This window comes from Vulpes lagopus, chromosome 13 (genome assembly GCF_018345385.1).
Source record: "Vulpes lagopus strain Blue_001 chromosome 13, ASM1834538v1, whole genome shotgun sequence".
NCBI classification, from domain to species: Eukaryota; Metazoa; Chordata; class Mammalia; order Carnivora; family Canidae; genus Vulpes; species Vulpes lagopus.
Genome location: NC_054836.1, coordinates 4,444,064 through 4,460,128, shown reverse-complemented (window position 1 = coordinate 4,460,128; position 16,065 = coordinate 4,444,064). Strand labels below are relative to the sequence as shown.

Genomic DNA, 16,065 nt, shown 5'->3' with positions numbered 1-16,065 from the left:
TAAAAGTTACAAACCGCGGCAATGTAAAAGTAGATATCAGTAGATAAAGTGGAGAGAAATGAGGTGGGAGAAGGGATGGGGAAATGTAGGAATGGCTAGGATCATGACATCCTATCTTCAGGCAGTCAGGGGTTCAGGAGATGCTATCAAGAGCTGATGGAAGAACTCAGTATGACAATGTAACCATCAAAAATAGAGGGGAACAAAGAAAATACTGTGAGGTAATCCTTACACAGAGGAAGTACAAAATGTCCACATTTGATAAGTTATTATTCAGAGTCATGGAGGAAATATTGTGTGATAATACCATAAACAAAATAGTTAAACTATAAACAAAAACAGTTGTCTCTGAAAAGTAGGACTGGGGGCAGGGAAGTGTGTGGCAAAGGCCACTGATTTTTTATTACAAATCCTTCTACTTGATTTTTACTCATGAGCACGTACTTTGATTTCGACCAAAATAGACTTTAAAAACAAATAACTGGGTGACGGGCACTGAGGGGGGCACTTGATGGGATGAGCACTGGGTGTTATTCTATATGTTGGCAAATTAAACACCAATAAAAAATAAATTTATAAAAAATGAAAATAAAAATTCTAACTGAATACCCTACAATAAATAAATAAATAAATACAAATAACTACAATGTTGCCTTTCAAATTGAGTCTTTGAAATATTTAAGTAACATAGGAAGCAAACTGTCACTAGAAAAGTCAAATGCCTATTTTTTGCTAAGAATCAAGAAAACAGCACATTCAAGTGTAGAAATCATCTTGCCTTGTATAAAACTAACTCCTCATTTGGAGTATGTGAAAGTAATAAAACTTTGTATGACTGCAATATTTTTCATTCTGATATGCTGATAAAATTTGTAAATATTCATTAATATTAATAACAGCTCAAGAATCCAGTTAATAATAGTGCTTTTATATAATACATGAGAAAAACAAGCTTTACCACACAATGTCACAATGACTTAAGGATGAGTATCCATGGTACTGTGAAAACAATACTGTAAGCTCACTGAAGGAAGGCTTGGGTCCATCAAATCTTTATGAATAGTAGCTATCATAATTTGTTCTTTAATAAATGTTTGGGGGTAACTGGCTGCATATTTTAATTACTATAGCTAAACCCAGGCATCACAGTTTCTGTAATTTCCCTATCAGGTTGTCCTGGCCATTCATCTCTTGTCCCTCATTTCCAAGCCTTCTAGAATATACTTGCTCTGAAGTGCTCTTGACCCAGCTCTGGGCTGGATCAGCCAACCTTTACCAGACTTGCCTGCCCCCTGTTAAGTTTTACTAAGCGGAAAATTGGGAAGAGAAGGTGAGAAGGGGTTTCCTTGCTGTTCTCCTTCCTATCAGAGTTGCTTCAGCAAAGAGCATAACCCCTTTTCCCAACTCCAGCTGTGCCTCTTCTTCCCTAGCTGTTGCACCAGCTGCCTGGCATCCCACTCAGAGATACAGACACCAACTGTGTGGGGGCCCCCTCTGAGCTCCTAGAGTATTCTGTGCCCCCAGCCCTAGGGGTGGTGGCTGCTTCCCATAATTATTAATATCTGCATTACCTCAGTGTCTACTTCTTGCCCCTTCAGTCTTCCAACACCTGTGTAACCCATTCCCAGAATTAAATCCTCTGAAATATCTCCTATGGTTTACTAGGCCTTCACTGATAATAAAGGGAAGAAAATATGTACCCTCATTAGAAATAACTCATAAGGTGCTGGTAAGCAGCAAAACTTTATATTGACTTACACAAGTTGATGTAATAAAATGTACTGATATTTTATACTGTCGGTAAAGTAAATTCTAAGGACTTTTTTTTTTTTCTCTAAGTCCACCACTAAGGTTTCTGTTTCCATACACGTGGAAGTTGAATTCAAAATCTTAACTCTCATAAATCATTAAAACAAGGCTAAGTTAGGGGCACCTGGGTGGCTCAGAGGTTGAGCATCTGCCTTCGGCTCAGGGTGTGATCCTGGGATCCCAGGATCGAGTTCCACATCATGATCCTCACATGGAGCCTGCTTCTCCTCCCTCTGCCTATGTCTCTGCCTCTCTTTCTCTATGTCTCTCATGAATAAATAAAAAAATAATCTAAAAATAAAAAATAAAACAAGGCTAAATTAGACAGTATAATATGACCCATGGAAAGAGAAGTGGGACACTTAGAAGAAGAGGGTACAGATAGAAAGGGAGGTAGAAGGTATAAATACAAACTTTTATCTGTTTGAGTGTATCTTACCTACCTTTTTTTTTTTTTTTTTTAATTTTTAGTAAACTCTGTGCCCAATGTGGGCCTTGAACTCAGGACCCTGAGGTGGATGTTCTATGGACTAAGCCAATCAGGTACTTAGTAAGTCTAACATTTCAGAAACATCAAAATCAACATCACAGTAATACAATAAATGTCTTTTTATGGAAATAATAGTGACAGCCACAAAAAAATTTGCCATATTTTTCAATGAATATGGACCAATCAAAGAAATCATCTACCACTCTAAATTCTTGGCAGACATTGTGGGTACTAACTATAACTTCCAGTGTGGCTTGCAGCAATTTAGTTATTATTTTTTTCTTAAAAAATAATTTTTTTAAATAGGCTCCATGTCCAATGTGGGTCTTGAACTCACAACCCTGAGATCAAGAGTCACACATTCGACTGACTAAACTAGCCAGGCGCCCCTATTTTTTATTATATAACTGGACACAAAGTGTACAAGGGTATGCAAAGTCTCCTCTCCATTCCACCTCATACCTGCTTAAAGGCTTAACCCCACTTCTACAGCAAGGTGATTAAGACTGCAGTCTGAAGCTGAAGTATTATTGGATTCATGTCTTTTCCCTGCCATTCACTAGTACCTGAGAGAAGTTCCACTTGACTTCTATGCCTTAGTTTCATCATCTCTCAAATAATAATACCTCTCAAATAATAGAATACTTAATAGAATTACTGAGGACCAAATGAGTTAGTATGTACAAGAACTTAATATGGGACATGATATATAAGTACTATGTATTACGTATTATTATCATTAATTCCATATAGAAATATAAGCAAAGCATCAGAAATGTCAAAAGGAGGACTATATGATTTATTTTATTATTATTTTGTCGAGTTTGTTTTTTTATTTTTTAAAGTATGCTCCATGCATAACATAGAGCCCAACATGGTACTTCAACTCACCACCCTGAGATCAAGAGTCAAACGCTTAACCAACTGAGCCACCAGTTGCCCCATGATTTATTTTTATATTGGGAGAATAAAATGCTTATAGATCACAAACTGAAAGGTTTTGGCCAAGTGCACCTGGCTGGCTCAACTGGTGGAACATATGATGCTTGATCTCAGGGCTGTAGGTTTGAGTCCCACATTTGGTGTAGAGATCACTTAAAAAAATAATAAAGTTTTGGCCATATAAAGGAATGATCTCTACTGGAGAGTAGTTCTTGATTTTTTTTTTTTTTGGATTATGCATCCTTTTAAGGATGTGTGAAAACTACAGACCTCCTCCCTAGAAAAATGCATATATACACAAAATTTTCCAAAATATTTCAATGTTCTTGGACTCCAATCACAAATATTTTTTTCAAGATAACATAGCTATACCAAAGCTGAAACACTAGAGGGTGCCATAACCAAAGAAAAATGTAAAGAAAGCATAGGTAATTTCAAGTTGCTTAAAATTCTTCAAATGGAACAAACACCCTTCCACAGAAAAGAAGAATTAGGTGAATCTACATCACCAAATGCTTTAAAATACATGAACTCTTCTATAGGTTCTAGATGAGCACTGTCCAATAGAAATTTCTGCAATGGAAATGCTCTAAAGTTACACTGTCCAAAACAGTAGCCACTAACCACATGAAAATGTGAGAACTATAACTAAGGCATTAAAAATTAAATTTTATTTAGTTTTAATTGATTTTAACTTAACCACATGTGGTTGTGGCTACCACATTGGTACAGCTCTACATTCTTTTTTTTTTTTTTTTTTTTTAATTATTTATAAAGAGAGAGAGAGAAAGCACAAGCAGGGGGAGGGACAGCGGGAGAGGGAGAGGGCATCTCATGCCAACTCCACACTGAGCAAAAAGCCTGACTCAAGGCTTGATCTCACAACCTTGAGATCATGACCTGGACTGAGACACTTAACCAACTGAGACATCCAGGTGCCCCTCTACACTCTATTTTTAAGTTTTGAAATGATTTGCTTCTAACCACAGGCATCACTGTTAAAGAAATTTCTAATAAAGTAGGTTTATATAATAATTCAGACCAATCTGTCCCTTGTGAAAATTCAACACTGAAGGGTAAAAAAAGGTAGAAAGATAGAAAAAAAGACTTTCAGCTGCCCTACAGATGTTCATAATCCAAAGTAAAGGTTTCTTTTATTCATTATAGAAGACCCTACCTACCCAATTCCCCTATTGTGTTTCTTAATCCCCTGGGTTATAAGAGCTTAAAAGCATAAGTACAAATTAATAGTTAAGTAAGAAGCCATGTGCCATTTAAAAAAAAGCAAAAATCACATTCACCAGTGGGCTAATAAGGAAGCACAGAGAAAACAAGGCTGCAAGGACATCAAGTGGATATCACAAAGGAGATGAGCCTTCAGCCAGGAGTTTGTCAGGTGCCAGAATGAAGAAGGGCACTGCAGGCAGAGGCAACAGCTTGTGAAATCACGTGGTATAATGAGGGGGCATCAGTGAACATCCAGACAGCAGAATCAGGAAAAGTCTGTAGATGAAAGGAACACGCCCTTGGCTGCCTTCACTCCAGATTCTTTCTTTACACTGTAATTTAATCTTCTAAAAATAAAGCTAATGCTGACCTATCCCTCCGAGGAAAGTAGTCTATCCACATTGTAAAACATCTTATAACCCTGTGTCTATCACAGTGCCCTGAATGGAGGGTCGATGACAACAATAAAAGGGATTAGAAAATGCATTTGCAAATATTCAGATGCTTATTAACAGCCACAAAAATCAATAAAAAGCGAGTGAGTTGCTGGAGCTATCCCTGGTTTAGAACATAGTGGATAGGGATGTTAGTACGCCTAGGCATTTGCTACCGGGTCAGAGCACAGCTGGTTCTTTTTACAGAAAAATCATTTGTCCACAGCTGCTCCCCAAATTACCAAAAATCAAATAAATAGTTGTCATGTGATAGCAGGATCAGAGACTGTCTCAATTTCCATTAAGGGGAAAAAACTTAAATTGCTATAAGTCCCACCCCTTCATCTCAAATAAACACAAAGGACACTTTTATTTCAGATCCTGCTCACTGTGAAATATAGCATTGTTGCCTGGCTGCTTCTGTGGTGGGCCTCAATCCTGCTGGATCTGTCATTACACAGCCAACATTCAGTTAGTTAAAGCTGTTCCTTAGATTCTGGAGGACAGTTCAATGCATCATTTTTCTTCTGAGATAACTGAGCTAGTACTTGTTTCTGGATAAAATTATGAAGGTATAAGTGTCAATACTATATAGATCTACAAATTTGCAATTCAATCATTCTGTCATTCGCTCTACAAATATTTACTGAATTCTTATCAGGTACTCCCAGATTGTTTTAGTGTTAGTATTCCAAGAAAAACTATGACCGGCAATTCTTAATTATTTTTAGTTTAAAAATGTATTATTATAGGGGTGTCTGGGTGGCTCAGTTAGTTGGTTAAAGTGTCTACCTTCAGCTCAGGTCATGATCCCAGGGTTGTAGGATTGCACCCCGAGTCGGGCTCCCTACTCAATGGAGAGCCTGCTTCTCCCTCTCCCTCTGCTCTACCCCCAGCCCCAGCCCCATGCATGTTCTCTGGCTTGCTCTCCCTCTATCTCAAGTAAATAAATAAAATATTTTTAAATGTATTATTATAGAAACAACAAATTGTTTTTGGGTAACAGAAAATACAGATGAGAGGGACACCTGGGTGCCTCAGTGGTTGAGCATATGCCTTCGGCTCAGGGCGTGATCTGGGTCGGGGGATTGAGTCCCCAGTCGGGCTCCCTGAGAGGAGCCTGCTTCTATTTCTATGTCTACGTCTCTGAGTCTACAATGAATTAAAAAAAAAAAAAAAAATACAGATGAGCAAAACAAAGAAGAAACAAATCACTACAACCTGAGATGGCCGTGTTACCAAGCCAACAATTTGATTATATAGGTTTCTAGCATCCCTCTTCCCCCAACTGCCAAATTTTTTATATAGTTGGTTTTATTTTGTTCACTTTAAAAACAAAAGTGAGGCTACAGGGTACATACTATTTTTTTTTTTTAAGTAATCTCCACACCCAACATGGGACTCAGACTCACAATTCTGAGATCAAGAGTCACATGCTCTATCCACTGAGCCAGCCAGGTGCCCAAGTGTACATACTGTTTTATAAACATTTTAAAATTTAACATAGAATAAAATTGTTTATATTATTAACATTTTCACATCAGTTTTTAATGTTTGCAGAGCATTCTCTGTGAATATGTACAGTAGTTATTTTACTAATTCCCTATTTACTAAAATAACAGTAGTTATTTTACTTAGTAGTTATTTTACTAAGTCAATCATTTAGGTTATTTCCAAATTTTCACTAATATAGGTAGCACGGTGATGACAATTCTGATATTTAATAAATATCTGTTGAATAAAGAATAAAAAATATATATATATATAAAAAAAAAGAATAAAGAATAAATGAAGATTTCCTAAAGTCTTTCACATATGGCTGATTATCTCCTTAGCTCGTAACAGACATAAAACCTTGTTTCATCACACAGTTATGATTCTGACTATTCTAGCAGGCATGGAAAGGAAATGCAGTAAAACCAACAATCTAAACATAAGAATGACCACATAATACTTGGCAGTGGATGAAGGGCAGGAAGAAAACATTAACCTTGACAATGAAAAAGGGAAGGATAGCTCCCAAAAGGTAGAATATAGGAAGAGGGCAGGAAGGGCAAGGGTACTTATACCATTTTACATAATGGCAGATTAAGACCCTATTGAAAGTTGATGGATAAAAAAAAAAAAAAGTTATCACTTAAAATTATAAAGATAACAAGAGTCTATAAGTAATATAATTATCAACTAATGGGAGATGGAGAGAGGAAGAGGCAGAAAAAGTGAGTTCTTATTTTTCATATAAAAAAACTATAAGGGATCCCTGGGTGGCGCAGCGGTTTGGCGCCTGCCTTTGGCCCAGGGCGCGGTCCTGGAGACCCGGGATCGAATCCCACGTCGGGCTCCCGGTGCATGGAGCCTGCTTCTCCCTCTGCCTATGTCTCTGCCTCTCTCTCTCTGACTATCATAAAAATAAATAAATAAATAAATAAATAAAAATTAAAAATAAATAAATAAATAAACTATAAGATATTGTTTAAAGTTGATGAATAAGGAACAGAAGTTTATACATATTAATAAATCTTATGAAAGTGACTTCAGGAGAAGCTAAAAACAAAAACAGTGAAATAGTTTTTAAACATTGTCTTTGGACAGTAAGGCTGGGAATAGAAGAAAAGAGATGAGGCAGGAGACGTTCTTTCATTGTAAGCTTTTCCTACTATTAGATTTTTTAGGAAGTACAAATAATTTCCAGATAAAGGTTGGCTAAAAAAAGCTGGGACTACTTACTTTGACTCTCATTAACTATATCTTTCTATCTTGATAACTAGTCAGGTTCTACTCCCCATAGAGCTTTCCTTTAACCAAAGGCAAACTAAAAAAAACAAACAAACAAACAAAAAAAAACATAAGACCTTGGAGACCATCTAGTCTGATTTTCTCATTTTACAGATTTAGTCGAGACCCAGAAAGGTTAAGTGAGTTACCCAAAGTAACATCTCTAGTTAATGGCAAACCCAAACCCACATCTCCTGCTTTCTAATCAAGTGCTCCATTCAGTCCATCAAAGACCTGCCCTATGTCCTGGAGTACAATCTGACCATTACTGGCTTGGGCTCCTTAACTGCTATCCCACACTATCATGTGCATATATCTTCAAGCCAAAATTTGGGTTTTACTGAGGGTACAGTGAACTCGTATTATAACAAATTTGCACTATAAATATGCATATTGAAGTACTTTTTCAAAACTGTACCTGCAGTTACCACCCCAGGCTGCCTACCATGCCTCCTTAAGCCCCCACCATCCCTGCCTGAAAAGATATAGCTACATTGAGGACTGGTTCCTACAATCTGAGAGGCCTGGTACAATGCTCTCCAGCCGCAGGAATAAATGTAATTCACGAAGTTTCCAAAGCCATGTCTTTTGAAGCAAGAGTCTTCAGTGAGCACCAGAGTGGGCAACTGATTTCATATTCTTCTTCACTCATTTTAAATGATCTAGCAAATTACCCACTCCCACTTTCAATAGATAGAGAACAAAACTGTTAAAAAAGTTTCTTGAGGAAAATGGATGGGACGCCTGGGTGGCTCAGCGGTTGGGCATCTGCCTTGGCTCGGGGCGTAATCCTGGAGTCCTGGGATCGAGTCCCACATCGGGGTCCCTACATGGAGCCTGCCTCTCTGCCTATGTCTTCGCCTCTCTCTGTGTCTCTCGTAAGTAAATAAATAAAATCTTCAAAAAAAAAAAAAAAGGAGAATTGTGCACATAATTTTTATGTTGGTAATCATACCATTTTAATAAAAATTATTTGAAAACTAAATTTTAAATAGTACAAAAGTCCCTTTTATTTGAGATTAGATTATTATGGAAACATGAAATAAAAAACATGTAAAAATGGGGACCAGACCAATCACTGGAAATCAAATATATGCAGAATGGTTAAGTTCCAGTAACCAAAGCCCTAGTATCTACTATATTAGGGATGTCTGGGTGGCTCAGTGTTTGAGCATCTACCTTCAGCTCAGGGCATGATGCCAGAGTCCTGGGATCAAGTCCTGCATGAGGCTCCCTGCTGGGTGCCTGCTTCTCCCTCTGCCTGTCTCTCTGCCTCTCTCTGTGTGTCTCTCATGAATAAATAAAATCTTTAAAAAAAATAAAAGAAAGGTAATATCTACTGTATTTTCCATAAATAATGCACAATTTATGGATGGTGTATTCACTGTCTCACTATTTAAAATAACTAATTCTGGATGGCTAAAGAATGGCTTGGGTGGTCAGTCAAGCCAGTCAGGTCACTAATTCAATGGTCCATGCGGGGAACTCACAGTTGCCTGAGCTAAGACAATGGGGGAGGGAAAGGGTGTCTGAAATACTTAGGTGGTGAAAATGGAAAGGGCTTAGTGAAAAACTGGATGAGAACAGTGAGGACAAAATAAATCCAGGATGAACAGCCACTTCTCTGGCTGGTTAATCAGTGGCTCATTAACCAAGGCAAGGAACAGGAAAAGAGCAAAACTACAGAGAAAGATAGTTTATGATAATATTTACCTGAACTATCTGAAGAGCCCCATAGCTGGAGTGGTGCTGCAGGTGTAAGTGTAGAACTCATCAACAAGGAGACGGGAAGGAGAAAGCAGATGCACGAATTAAACTGACCAGAAAATGTATGTAACAGTTGTAAACATGTAAAGTTGGACAAAAAGGAGCAAGGAAACTTGGGGAATATTCAAAGGGTGTATTAAAGAGGAAAAAACAGTAACATATGAAGAATAATGAGGATTAGAAGAAGAAACGAGAATGAGAAGACAGCAGTGTCATCAGTGGCCAAATGAAAGGAGAAGTCAACAGTACCAAGCCCAGTGAAAGGAAAGTTGAGGTAATGACTTGCCAAGAGATTCAATACATTCATTCACTCAACACATAGATGATTATTACCAACTATGTCAAGCACTAATGCAGACACAGAGGATACAGCAAAACAGATACCTGCATTCTTGGATTTGACATCCTTTTTTTTGAAGATTTTATTGATTTATTTGGGAGAGGTAGTGACAGAGAACACTAGCAGGGAAGAGAGAGAGAAACAGGCTCCCCACTGAGCAGGGAGCCCGATGTGTAGCTAAATCCCAAGACTCTGGGATCATGACCTGAGCTGAAGTCAGACACTTTAACCACCTAAGCCACCCGGGTGCCTCTGGTTTTGACATCCTAAGAGAAGGAGATAAACAATAAACAAAACCCAAATATATACATAAATATATATGTATATATGTGTGTGTGTGTATTTCATTCATATATATATATATGAAATATTTCAGGAAGAAGGGAGGCAGGGGGAGGGGAGGGTGCTGGTCAAGGACTGCCTTTCTTGGGGCAGCCCCGGTGGCGCAGCGGTTTGGTGCCGCCTGCAGCCTGGGGAGTGATCCTGGAGACCCGGGATCGAGTCCCACATCGAGTCCCACATCGGGCTCCCTGCATGGAGCCTGCTTCTCCCTCTGTCTGTGTCTCTGCCTCTCTTTCCCTGTGTCTATGAATAAATAAATAAAATCTTAAAAAAAAAAAAAAAAGAAAAAGACTGCTTTTCTAACCAGATATCTGAGCTCAGATCTGCAGGAAATGAGAGAGATAGCATGAAATACTTGAGGGAAGAGTATCCCAGGCAATAAGAACAGCTAATACAAATATGCTGGGGCAGGACCATGCCTGGTGTGATAGAGGAATAGCAAAATGGCCTGCATGCCTGAAGCACCCTAAGTTGGGGGACAAGGGCAGATGAGGTCAGAAAGGTTAGCCAGGGTCAGGCTTGTGGGGCCTTGAGGGCTACATAGATCTTTGGATTTTACTGAGTGAGACAGGCAGTCTGGAAGGTTTTGAGTAGGGCAGAGATGTGATCTGATTTTCTGATTCACGATTTTAAAGCCTCATTGCCCTGCTCTGTGAGAGCAGACGAAGGGAGGGAGAAGAGTAGAGGAAGGAAGACCAATTATAAGGCTAGTGAAAGAAAAGCACGGCTTGGACCAAAGTAGCAGACAGACGTGGAGGTGCAGATGTTAAGAGTAGAGCTGCTAGGATTTTCGGATGATTTGGATGCAGGGTAGAGTGAAAGAGGAGTCAAGGTTGACTCCAAGGTTTTTGGTTTGAGCAAGTGGAAGAACACAATAGTCTTCAGGCTTTACTGAAATGGGATGAATGTCAGAGGAACAACTGAGATAACCTGTTCGATATTCATGTGGAAATGCTGGGTAGAATGTAGTGAATTGGTAGCTTAAGTATGTTTGTTTTAACTGCTTTTTAAACTGTTTTAAAAACTATTTTTAATTGTTTTTTAACATTTATTTTTGCTCATTTTTTGAACAATATAAGAACTACACTTATATTCTTAGAAATGTTGATGTCAACATTTATTATTTAGGTTAATTTCTCAACAAATCAATTATAAAAGTGCCACTATTATCTTTTCTAAGGGACAATATAACACTGGTTTGCAATTACCTATCACATTTCAGTTTACAGATTTGTCGATTTTCTTTATGGATGTCAAACATCTATAAAAACAGATAACTACATAAATAAGTCAGTAGCCCCTGGAGAAATTTTTAAAATGTGCTCTATAAATTACTATACAAATATTCTTTCTTTCCTTCTTTTCTTTCTTTTCCTAAGAGCTGCTATAGTGTAAGTAGAAAGAAGGCAGAACCTGGAGTCAGAAGTGCCTGGTTTTGATTTCTAGTTGCATAACCTTGCAAAAAAAAAAAAAAAAAAAAAATCCTAAAATGTCGATGACCTTCTGTTTTGTTCTCTGCAAAACTGAGAATAATGTCTGCCTCATAGGGTAGTAATTTACTGAGCCCTTATAACTATGTGCTGGATGCTTTTCTAAAACTTTTACATATATAATCTCATGTAATCCTCAACTCTATGAGGTAGTGTTAATTATTATCCTCACTGACATAACATGAAATGAGGCACACAATAGGTTAAGTAATTGTTCTAGAGCAAATAGGGAGTGGCAGAAACAAAATTTAAATCTTGACAATATGCACACTGCTTTATAGTTTACAAAATATGCTCATATTTTATTTTTAAAAGTAGGTATACCACAGTATTAGAACAAACTGAAATTGCTTTTTGTAGGCCCAAGACAGTCAAATCAATTTCATATGGTACAACCTTAACTATTATGCAATAGCCGCTTTAAAAAATGAAATGTGAAAAAAAATTTTAACTGTAAGCCACTTTGGAAGTTATTATTTTAAGCAACAACAAACAGAACCACACTAAGAATTATTAATAAAACTGTAACATTGAGAGCTGCATGAAAGGAAGCAGACAACACATATGAGAATCCACTCAAACCGCACATCAATCAATAATCAATAGTTAATAAAAAGTCCATTATATATAATCCATGTTTCTATTTGCAGCTTTAGTATTTTGAGGATTAATCTGAACAGTATGGAGACAATCTCAAGCTGACATCATTTTCCCCATAGCACTCACCATCATCTGATGTAATAGTTGTTAATTTCATTTTTTTTCCTCAACCCACAAAAAGTAAGCTTATGAGGGCGAAGAGTTTTCTATTTTATTCAGTGCTTTACTTCAGCTTTACCCTAGAATGTTCAAAACTCATAAAAATCACTCAAATTCGTGTGCTGAAAAATTGAGATATTAGAACTTCCTAAATTACTTGGACTAAGAATACATGAAATATATTTTAAGACAAAGATAAATAGTACCCAGAGATTTTGTAATGTAAACAGTAACAAAACAAAGCTTTCTAAATGACATAAGATAACAGTTTCTACCCATAAATATTTCAAAAAATGTCAGACATCTAAATTTTGAATAGTACTCATTCAGAAATAAAAATTCTCACATTCACTTTGTGAGTAATCCATTAAAATAAACTATATCTTGAATGACTTACAAAATTAAATTTTGGATAGCATTTAATCAAAGTTACAAACAGTAGTAAGAAGGAAAAAATGATCTTAGAATCTTAGATTAGAAAAGGAAGTTAGAGAAAAGTAAAAAAGCACAGATGTTTCAAGACTGAAATAAATGAAATTTAGAAAGTAATTGAATATAAAATTAAATGATTTCTTAAAACTAGAATAACATTTCCATTTTAGAATTTGTTTAACCTGTATAAGATATCCCTAAACTAAAGGGGGAAGGGGAATGCTATCCTAAGTTTCTAAAGGAATAAAAGCTCCCTAAATAACATTTACACTATATTTCCTGTTAAAAAAAAAAAAAAAACCACAAAATTTTTCCATGACTGTCAAATGTTGTATCTGTTTAGAATAAGTATTTGAATTATAGAGCACTATACAAAGAAGATAATAATCATCCTATAAAACATTTTTTTTCACTACCAGTTTCTCCATGTGATCTTTCATAAAATTCTAAAAAACAGAAGGGGAAAAGGGACCATCAAATGTAATTTACCATATACATTTATGAGCAGCCACTTGGTCCTGGCCACAATAGACGTCCTGCAGCTGGCTGTCAAACCACTAAAAGCTGCTTGTCACCCACCTTCCTAGTCTCTTAGAACTAAGCTCACTCGGGTCAAAACAAGTCAACTGCCTTTCTCACCAGCAGTAATACACTGAAATAAAAGTGTCAAGTACAATTCTGGCTGCCAAGATTTTGTTCTTAAGAACAGACTTGTAACTATTAAAGGGGACATTAAATAAGAGCTATTGCCTAAAAGAAAAGGTCTATCTGCATCTGAGCTTAATTGTGATAATATTTCTGAGGTCTTGATCTGTAATCAGACCAGAGGAAAGAGAAGCAACCGGGAGGGGGGGAGGGAGGACAACAAATATCACTACCCCAAAAGGGGGGAATAAAGAGTAACCTATTTTTAAAAGATGACCATGCCAGTAGCAATATGTAAATAAAACTAGGGTTATACTTTAGAACAGATACCATGTGTTATGCAACAAGGAATATTCACTCTGACTTAGTATAGTTATAAATCATTAGTACAGAGGAATACTCTAGAAATATTAAAGTATAAAGTAGACTGATGTGTACTGACACAGAAAATGTCCACAATATATGCTATTGGAAATTGAAAACAAAAGCAAAAAACAAAAACAAAAACAAAAAAACAAAACAAAACAAAAGAAAAACCCAGGTTATAAAATCTGCTAGAATGATGTAATCTCATTCAGAGGGAAAAAAAATTATGGATATGGTTATGAGCAAAGAAATTAATCTCTAGAAAGATACATTGAAACTATTAAGAATGCTCTTCAGTGTAGAACAGAATTATGAAGATTTTATTTTTTTTTTTTAATTTTTTTTTCTTTTATTGATTTATGATAGTCACACACAGAGAGAGAGAGAGAGAGGCAGAGACATAGGCAGAGGGAGAAGCAGGCTCCATGCACCGGGAGCCCGACGTGGGATTTGATCCTGGATCTCCAGGATCGCGCCCTGGGCCAAAGGCAGGCGCCAAACCGCTGCACCACCCAGGGATCCCGAAGATTTTATTTTTTATAAAATTTTTCTCCCTTTAGAATAATAGGAACATAATTACTTTTATAATGAGGGTGGGGTGGTGATTTCCAGGTCTAGGAAAGAAAAGACAAATACCATAATAAGCCCCTTCCTCCCCCTTTACCAAATGAAAAATCTGAGGATGGCCTCCAAGCTCATGGAATCACAGAGACACATACATAGACTGTCAAAGCTGCATGATGTTCTGTGGGAATTCTTTCTTTAAGCAGAATCCTATGCGGAACCTGAAAACATAAAAGTGGAACTTCTCTTACTGAAGAAGCTGGGAAACATAGACAGCTATACCCATTCATCCTCCTCATTTCCTGTAAGTCCTCTCAAGGCTCTTGAGGGCTCCACAGAGCACAAGTGGAAACTCCCTGATTAATGCAAGTCTTCCACTGTGCAGCTGGGAAACTGAGGCCCGAGGATTAGTCTCCTGTTAGGGCCTCTGCCTTACAGACTAGCCCCAAGGTCATATTATCTGCTATCTTCTTTGTATAGTGCTCTATAATTCAAATACTTATTCTATTCAAATACTTGACAGACACAGTCCCTGAGACGTGTCTTTCCAAGTGCATCCAGAAAAGTGTACAGAAAGCATTAGACATATGAATTGGCTCCAAAATATCAAAAGAACACTGTATAATAAAAATTAACATATAGTAAATGTCCAAAAAGGGAAAAAAAATAAAGGTTTCTGATATTCAACATGACTCAAGCACACAACTTCTTAGTGGCTTTGCAAATGTACATTTTTCTATTGTCTGAGGGTTATGTTTAGACATACATATCCATCAAAGTAATAGAAACTGGAATTTGCCCCTGAGAAAAATAAGTGGGAAAAAAAAAGGCAGCAATAGGACAGTTCTGGAGACTAAAGAGTCAAAAACGATATGCTGGTCAAGTAGGAAGATATCTAGAGATGCCGGAGATAGTGAAGTACACCCAAGGAGGGTAAAATCAAAGTCCATAGACTCCAAACAGACTAAAAATATTAAACAAAATCTCACTGGACAAATTTTAATAGGCATAAACATACCATTCAGAACTTTGGTCTAAAAAAAAACCATTAGAGAAAAACATAGGATGATGAAGATTTGTATCATCATCACACACACACACACACAATTCAGGGGTGTTGGTTCACACTAAATTTAGAAATAAGCATATGACATGCAACACGATAAATATGCATAATGAAAGGTGATTTCTGCATCAACCTGACCACACCCATATTTAGTGCTAGGCACTTTACTTTTTAAAGATGTAGAAAAACCCCATTCTATTTCCCTGGGACTGTGAAAGGTCCAATATCATAAGAAACAGCTGGAAAACATGGAGATGTCTATGTCTAGAGAAGAAAGGGCTTTAGGAAAATGACAGAAAAAATAAGTAGGAAGTTAGGTAAGTAGGGGCAGAATTCTGGTTAACAGATCATTTTTCTAACACTGGTGTGAAGACAGAGTGAGTTGTCAGAAAACAGGGAGTTCTCCCATCACTAGACACCTTCATGTAAACCACACATAACCACCTGGGGGCACTAGAGAAGTGGGCTTGTGCAGCCTCACTCAAACTAGTACACAGAAAGTAAGGGAGCATATAACTGATTCTGCACAATGGGTTCCACAGGTGTATCCGAGGGAGGCTGTCTCAGGAGAAATAGATACATACCTCATACATAAAATCTGATTTAATTCTTGCCCT

General features: G+C 37.1%; 1 protein-coding gene across 14 annotated transcripts in view; it reads right to left on the bottom strand.

Moving 5' to 3' along the window:
• NRF1 (nuclear respiratory factor 1) overlaps window positions 1-16,065 on the bottom strand; it is a 135,708-nt gene that overhangs the window by 95,939 nt on the left and 23,704 nt on the right. For 5 of the 14 annotated variants that reach the window (XM_041727628.1, XM_041727624.1, XM_041727632.1 and 2 more), the window contains exon 2: window positions 14,538-14,603. The exons of the other annotated variants lie outside the window; for them this stretch is intronic. The gene's annotated coding sequence lies outside the window, so the exon portion shown is untranslated. The remainder of the gene's footprint in view (window positions 1-14,537; window positions 14,604-16,065) is intronic. 14 annotated transcript variants of the gene reach the window in all.